The sequence below is a fragment of the Macrobrachium rosenbergii genome, chromosome 43 (genome assembly GCF_040412425.1).
Source record: "Macrobrachium rosenbergii isolate ZJJX-2024 chromosome 43, ASM4041242v1, whole genome shotgun sequence".
NCBI classification, from domain to species: Eukaryota; Metazoa; Arthropoda; class Malacostraca; order Decapoda; family Palaemonidae; genus Macrobrachium; species Macrobrachium rosenbergii.
In genome coordinates, this window is record NC_089783.1 from 45,644,125 (window position 1) to 45,653,376 (window position 9,252).

Genomic DNA, 9,252 nt, shown 5'->3' on the forward strand with positions numbered 1-9,252 from the left:
GAAGGGTGTCTTTTTAAAACATTAAAGCTTTGCTTATAAGATATTTTCCATTGCTTTCACTTTTAGTTTTCTGTAAAATAAAACTATCGTGTCGGTTTTGTCCGTCCGTCCGCACTTTATTTTGTCCGCACTTTTTTTCTGTCCGCCCTCAGATCTTAAAAACTAGTTGGCTGCAAATTGGTATGCTGATCATCCACCCTCCATTCATCAAACATACCAAACTGCAGCCCTCTAGCCTCAGTAGTTTTTTTATTATTTAAGGTTGAATTAAGGCATAATCGTGCTTCTGGGCATGGTTAAAGCTTCATGGGCCGCGGTTCATATTATGCCATGACCACCGAAAGATAGATCTATTTTCGGTGGCCTTGATTATACTCGTACGCTGTAGCTGCTGCGCAGAAAACTCGATTGCGCCGAAGACACTTCGGCGCATTTTTACTTGTTTCTTTTTTTTATGCTTTCAGCTGTAAACGGAATTCCATAATTTTCAGTATTCTTTCCGACCGTTGTAAATTTTAGGAATTTACAATACAGAGACTAAATCCACATCCCAACCTATAAATTCCGCCTATGTTTTCTCTTTTACTAAACTCACCTTTTTCCTCTGCGTTTCCCGTTTTAATTTCAATTTCATCTGGAACGCGACGATGAGTCCGAAAAATCAAAGGGAAAGGAAACTTTAGACACCCCTAATTTAGAAAGCCTTTCAAATTCCGCTCAGTACAGTTAAAAAACTGCCGGTCCCAGAATTTATTGCCCCACTCGGGATGATTATAATATATTTCTCATTACCCTGACGTATTGCTTCATCGCTGAGGGAAGGGGAAAATAAAAGGGACTGCCTCACGGAATGGCGTTGTTGGGTTGAATTTCAGAGTGGAGGAATTCTGATTTTAGACTGCCTGGTGTTGATATATCTGACGATGTAAGTCATAATAAAAAAAAAATAGAAAGAATATATCTAGGTAGAATATTCTGACAGTCTAGTGTTGATATGTCTGACGATGTAAGTAACAATATTAAAAAATGTTTAAAATATATCTAAGGAGAATATTTTGACAGTCTAGTGTTGATATGTCTGACTAAGTAACTAATAATAATAAAAAGAAATAGAAAGGATATATCTAAGGAGAATATTTTGACAGCCTAGTGTTGATATATCTGACGATGTAAGTAATAATAAAAAATAGAAAAAATATATCTACGTAGAATATTTTGACAGCCTATATCTGACGATGTAAGTAATAATAAAAAAGTAGAAAGAATATATCTAAGGAGAATATTTTGACAGCTTAGTGCTGATATATCTGACGATATAAGAAATGATAAAAAAATAGAATATATCTAAGGGGAATGTTTTGACAGCCTAGAGTTGATATATCTGACGGTGAAAGTAATAAAAAAAGTAGAAACAATACATCTAAGGAGAATATTTTGACAGTCTAGTGTTGATATATCTGACGATGTAATTAATAATAAAAAAAAACAGAAAGAATATATCTAAGGAGAATATTTCACAGCCTAGTGTTGATATATCTGACGATGTACGTAATAGTAAAAAATTAGAAAGAACACATCTAGGAGAATATTTTGACACCCTAGTGTTGATATATCTGACGATGTAAGCAACAACAAAAAATAAAAAGAATATAAGAAGAATATTTTGACAGGCTATTGTTGATATATCTGACGATGTAAGTCAGAAAAAAAAAATAAAAAGAATATATCTAAGAAGAATATTTTGACAGCCTAGTGTTGATATATCTGACGATGTAAGTAACAAAAAAAAAATAAAAAGAATATATCTAAGAAGAATATTTTGACAGGCTATTTTTGGTATCTCTGACGATGTAAGTAACAATAAAAAAATAGAAAGAATATATCTAAGGAGAATATTTTAACAGCCTAGTGTTGATATATCTGACGATGTAAATAATGAAAACCAAAGAGGCGTGAGGAGAACACACCCAAGTTTGATATTTTCAACGAATATCTAATAGAGAAGTGAAATTTAGGCGGCAGAATATTTTAGAAGGGCTCCAGAGAGCCACTGAAAAAAAGAATAATAATAATATTAAAAATAATGATAATGATAATAATAATGAAGATAATAATAATAATAATAATAATAACAACAGCGATAATAATAATAATAATAATAGTAAAATAATAAAAATAATAATAATATTAATAATAATAGTAGTAGTAGTAATAGTAATGATGATAACGATAAAAATAATTTAATTTCTTTAATAATAATAATAATAATAATAATAATAATAATAATAATAATAATAATAATAATAATAATAATAATAATAATAATAATAACCACTGGTCTAACTATTGTAAACTACCGCTTCCACTGCTCAAAAAATGCCTCCAAAGTAAATACAGACTGGAAACTGGAAAGTCGACCCAAAACTTAAAAGGAAGAAGTCTCCTGCATCCGAAACCTTCATCCAGAAGATCTGCTGCCTCGGAAGACAAATGGATCAGTCGAAATTAGCGCCGACTTCACTCCTAAATAAAGCCTATCATCCACGGATAAGTTTATGATCTAGAGTGCCATTATCGTGAATAATTGCCGTCAGCAAGACATTTTCAGCCGAACCAATGGCGTCGTACCTCAGGCACTATCCAAAAAAGAAGAAGAAAAAAAGACAGGCGCGATGATTGCTCACTCCTTGGAAATTCCAGTTAATGGGTTTGTGTGTTTGCCTCGTTCGCCTTCTTTTTGTTTACATATACATACATATATACATATACTCTACATACACACACACACATATATATATATATATATATATATATATATATATATATATATGTATATATATATATATATATATATATATATATATATATATATATATATATATATATATATATATATATATATATATATATATATATATATATATATATGGCTCAGTCGGTAGAGCAGCCCTAGGACTCTCTCATCCGCAGCTGGCTGAGTTCTTCATTGGAATCAACGGATAGGTTTGCTGAAAAGCAAATGGTAATACACACATAAAACAAAGCCACTCCAACATCTTCTAAAAACATAACAGACACCTCACACGTCTCGAGCTGTCGACCTACCCGCCCAGCTCTCCTCGCTGCTTGGGAGAAAGGGAGCTTTGGATACACGTACACATCGTTACCGGGGTCTAAGCGATGTCTCGAAATCTCTTTCAAACGACCGGCCAATGAAGAATTACTCTCCGACCGGCCAGTGAAGAATTAGAAGAATTTATTTCTGGTGATAGAAATTCATTTCTCGTCATAATGTGGTTCGGATTCCACAATAAGCTGTAGGTCCCGTTGCTAGGTAACCAGTTGGTTCTTAGCCACGTAAATTAAATCTAATCCTTCGGGCCAGCCCTAGGAGAGCTGTTAATCAGTTCAGTGGCCTGGTTCAACTAAAAATATACTTAACTTTCTCATGCTGGTTACCTCATTAGAGTTTACTTCTTCGCTGAAATTAATTCCATGTATTTTATTTAGAAATATGAAATCCTGTGACTCCTCTCGTTAATAACTATCAATTAACCGATCCTAGTTAGCAAAACATAAAATTCAAATAAGAAGGCACACCATATGATAACAAATCTGAAATCTTGAGCCATTTAAGGTCACTAATTTCTTCTTCGTTCGAAACAAACTGTAGCCATAGCACCGAATACCAATGAGCTTCTCAGCCGTGCAATGAGCTGTCGAAAATCTATCCAAAATTCAGAGAGAAGCCAAGTTAGGAAGTGAAAGTTGGATATGATGGTCTTTATCTCCAAACTCCAGGTGTGCACTTAAGCATCATCAAAAGATATAATTGCCTCGTCCTTGCATCTCTGCGACAGAAAAATAATAATAAAAAAAACAATGAGACTAATGTGCTCGCTCAATTGGAACTTGAAATTCCTTGACGACTTGGGGGCGCTAATTTGGTAGGAAAGCTGGAGCTATAAGCCCCGCCCGCCTTCCCCTCTCTCTCTCTCTCTCGTTCACAGAGATGAAAAATTAACGAAAGTTGACATAACGGGAAGAAAGAATGTATGGGGGAGAGGGAGGGAAGGTAAATTACCCGAGGGAAATCAAGGGAGGAATGACTCAGAGTAACCTTTGTTTGTCGGAGGCACCAAGTTGTCGTTACCTGCCGAAAGCCTGTTTGTTTGCAAGAGCCCCTTCTTAATGAATGAAAGGGTGAATTGACCACTGTGAGAGGGGCCAGCCTTTTCTGCCAGTATCCTGCGGTCCAGGCTTAAGGGGGATTTAATTCGAAGTTTTCATTTTGGTGGGACTGACCCATTTTATCAAGTCTTTACCCCTTTCCTTTTCTTTGGTGTAATGGAAAGATCGCGTGGTAGGCTTCGGGAAGCTTGGTTAATAAATAGATTTCTACTTCCAGTTTTGTTCATCAAAGGAATTTTGTAAAGGTTGGATTAAGGACAATAGTAAAACAAAAGAAGAAAGATAAATAAACAAACATGTTAAAAGCGATGATTTACAGTAAATGTGAGATAACTCTTGTTAGTTACTTTTCATACTTTAAAAAAAAGCAGAACTAATCTAGTATTTCGACTCATATAAAATCATCATAAAAACATTTAACCATTTGTATTTATCGGCCACTTTTAATAACATAAATGAACAAACATCCGAACATTGCCCCGAAAGTTAAACAGTCACGGAGATGTCTCACTTAAAACGAAAGGAGATTTTTCTTTTCCCAGACGAGGTAACGTGTACATATTTGGATTGACGAAAACACGAGAGTTAACTCCCTAATTACCTTTTGCTTTTTACGAGAAGGAGGAAGAGAGATATAAAGAGAAAGAGAGAGAGAGGGTCATTTCAGTCTCACAACGCACGTGAAAGGAACTATCTCTGCATTTGGGCACAGAAGCGCTCCCTGGGGTATTTAAGAACTTACTAACCGTGAAGCGCGAGAACACTTGAAAGACAAGAGGGGGGAAATGATTCAGTGTATGCGAGAGAATTCGACGACGAGGCTTCAGTAACAGCGCATGAAGCAGCTGATGCTGTGAAATACTTCTCTCAACTGCATTTCATCTCCTCAAAGTCTTTCTGATAACAGCCTTTTTCGCTGGATCTATTTTTGTACCTCCCAAATTCCCCAGTTCTTCAACATTATACTGCGCTTTGAGCCATACCAACTTAACCATATGCTCATGCATGTTGTTAATCTTACTGGCTGGGATTATTGTATCAGTCACAAAGATCACTGTATCACTGGCGTTTTGCCTGTGAAGGTATTCTCCTTTTCTCTTAAAACTCTGTCTCCATCCTTGAAGTGATTTGACAAACATTTTTATCTGCCTACCAAGGCTAATCATTTCACACATGACACCATATAACTAAGTCCTCCTTTGCAAAAGAATAAATATAACAGGTGCACTTCATTTCCTTTAAATAAATTTCTGTGAAATAGATCTGATTTTCTTCCTTTTGTTTTGCTTAAAGGTAATAAAACTCTTTCCCTCTGAAGTACCATTCTTTTTGGCTCCCTGTTCACTTGCAGTTCATCTTTCGATGATTCCTTCACAACTGCCGCCTATTGCTCAGGTATTTGCTAAACCTAAACCTTCTAGCCTCATTGTTACATTGTTAATCCTTAGTATCTAAAGAAAGAGTCACAATTGATTATGTAAACACTTTCAGTAATGCTACATTAATGCACAGAGCAAACTTGATTGAGCTGACTAACTTGAAAAAACTTGAGAAATATTAGGGCAAAGCAAGGCAGTTCAGTGCAGTTAACCATTTGAGATCTTAATGACGTCAAATAAGGTTATTTATAGTTCATCTCCTGAAATTCTGATCACGCCAAAGTGTCATCCATAAACTAAAGAACTTTAAAAATACATAAATACTTAGGAGTCAGGCAGAGCTGGGACGATATCTGAGATGTGTTGGAGGATGGTTTAAATTTCGAGTCCTACTGGTTTTATTTCTGCAATATGGAAAATTTACAACTGAATTTAGCTCTGTGCTCATAAGAAACATTAGAGTTGCATTACTCTCTCTCTCTCTTTGATCTTAGTATGAATTCTGTACAGTAAGATCACCTTATGTTCTCCTTTTTATCATGCCTCCACATTTGGAAATTTTCTAACAAAAACTTTAGCAATGCTTAATCCATTCCTCTTGATATATCCGGCAATTCTACTTGGCATCTTGTATTGGTGATTCGCCTGATTATGCTTCCTCTGTCCCTTACCTCATCTCGAGTCCTGTGTATGTTTGTGTCTCAGATTACCTAGTGTGGCTGTTTGTTTATCCCTAGACTACGTTCAGGTGGTCACGTTTATGTTTAGCATTGCTTTATTGTTGAATGGTCTCATTGTTTTGAGAGGTGATGTTCCTGTTAAAACATTCCCTGTCCATATTCCTGCATCATTTACCAAAGACCAACGTGCATTTCGCTATCTCAACAATAATTTATTAATACTGGTATAATCAGTACATATTAAATTCCACTGAATCTAGTTTCTAATCAAGTTGACTCTGATTACAGAATTAGGACTTAAAACGTACGATCTAGAATTGCGGTCCAATATATTACTCTTATTAACGAAAATTATCCAGTAGGAGCATGACTATTAATAACTTTTGCTGTAGATATTATTGCTCGAATCCCTTTAATGGAAACTAAATCAGATAAGATATTTTGCTAATTAAGATGTCATTTCCCCCATGATTGATTTAATGGACTTCATCGTTATAAGGGGGATTTATCATTTTCACTCATTCTCATGGTAGTTAGTGACAGTTTCGGTAAAAGCAGTTTCTAGAGTAGTAGCAATAAAACATTTATTTTGGGCTACTTTTGCTCAGCTAAAATATTTTAAATAATAATAATAACTTCAAGGTATACAAAGGAATATTTTGACAATTATAAATTCGACCACTACTTGCCTGGTTAAACTAATATATATATATATATATATATATATATATATATATATATATATATATATATATATATATATATACACATATATATATATATATATATATATATATATATATATATATACATACACATACTATATATATATATATATATATATATACACATACATGCATATATATATATATATATATATATATATATATATATATATATATATATATATATATATGTATATATATATTACATGAATCCATTTCCTCAAGCAGGGGTGCCCCCCCTAAAAATATAACAGTGATCACGTCTGCATTCCCTCTTAAAATGCTGAATTGTGGATGAACCCCGTGTGTTTAAAACTTCCCATACGTTAGACGCCAACAACGTGTTAAAACCACCTATACACCGCGCCTCTTACCTCTAAATCGCAACATTTTGTCACTTTCTGGATGTAGAGACCACTTAACATCATTCCTTTATAGATCTGTGTTTTTGGACATAATTGAAAGGTATTGGGTTATAAACTCCTATACCCTCAACGATATGGTGACCTTCAAACCACACAAGTAAATTTCACCGTATCTATCATTCTAGGATTCATAATATGACTGCTATTGTTCTCATGAGGAGAGGAGCTATCCTCAGCCAAAGCTTCAGCAATCCTTCTGTTTAAGGCATATTGAAACTGAACTCAAATCCCAAGGCACTTTCTGGGCAAAAAGGTCAATTCATTTACTACCACGGAAGTATTATCTTCTTCTAACTATATGTAATGTAATGTATGTATGTATGTATGTATGTATGTATGTATGTATGTATGTATATGTATATATATATATATATATATACATATATATATATATATATATATATATATATATATATATATATATATATATATGTGTATATATATATATATATATATATATATATATATATATATATATATATATATATATATATATATATATATATATATATATATATATATATATACACACACACACACACACACACACATATATATATATATATATATATATATATATATATATATATATATATATATATATATATACATACAGTATATATCCACAGTTGTGCCCATGCAAATGTATATTTCCACAGGCTCACCTTTCAGCTATATTTACCATCTGCTAAGACGTTACAACGTGTATGGAACATATCAAATGAATGATGTATTCAACATTGTATGTTATACACAGATTTTAAAACGTCGAACTCTTCTCCGAGGAAACGTAAGAAAGAGATCCATCGATCACAGCAAAGAACAGAGACTATCAAGGAAGAAACGTAAAGACGGCTAATGAAAATTGCTGTAATCTCAACCGACGGATAAATGTCGGGAAAGATTACAAGTCGTATCCTGCCAAGGAAGTAAGGCAGGACACGGAGACGGCCAAGACCTACAATTCGAGCGAGGCCCCTTCCATGGCCCGTAAACTAAACCGCTCTCGAGAACGCTTCTTCTTTTCTCAAGTTACAGGAAGCTGGGGCTCGGCCATTTAACCTGTCAGTCTTCATATCCTGCGCAGTTTGGGGAAAACGAGACTAAGAGATAAAGGAGGGGCTCCCTGAGAGGAGGGAAAAAAGTTAATGTACTCTGGCAATAAAACACATGCTCATTCGCTCTCTTTCTCTCTCTCTTGCACACTGTCTTTTCTAGAATGTATTTTGGCAAGAATTATGTTTACATACGTAATCTGCATATGTACTTGCGCTCATATGTATGTAATTCTCACGAATTTTTTACCTAGCAAGGACTTGTTCATTTCTTTTATTTTTTTACCAGAGAAAAATTTTTCAGACTATTTTGGACTCCTCCCTTCCATATCGTTAGGCATATTTTGACATTTTGATGTAAAAAGTGTGTGCGTAAATGCATCAAAATTGAATAACATCCTTCTGAATAACCGGGTCTCTTACTCCGTAGACCCAAAGGATGGAGTTAGAATTAGTATTTGACTAATTTCATTACATTATGAAGTACCTAGAACAAGCATTATTATGGGTTTGGTAACCAGCTGACTAGGTAACATTAATTTAAACAAAACATAAGAGAAATGTAAAAACCAACTATTTATTTCATCCGTACTGTCAATATATGCGCAGGTTACAACCTAACACAAAAATCCAAGTATAATCCTATATCCTGACATGTAACTGAGCGTTTTGAAGAAAATATTTTTGTTACACAGTTCCTTCAGAAAGTAATAGCAATTATAGGTCTTTATATTTGATCAGCTTAACCTTCACTGATTGCTACTACATCTACTGACTGAACATGCTCTTCAAAACCT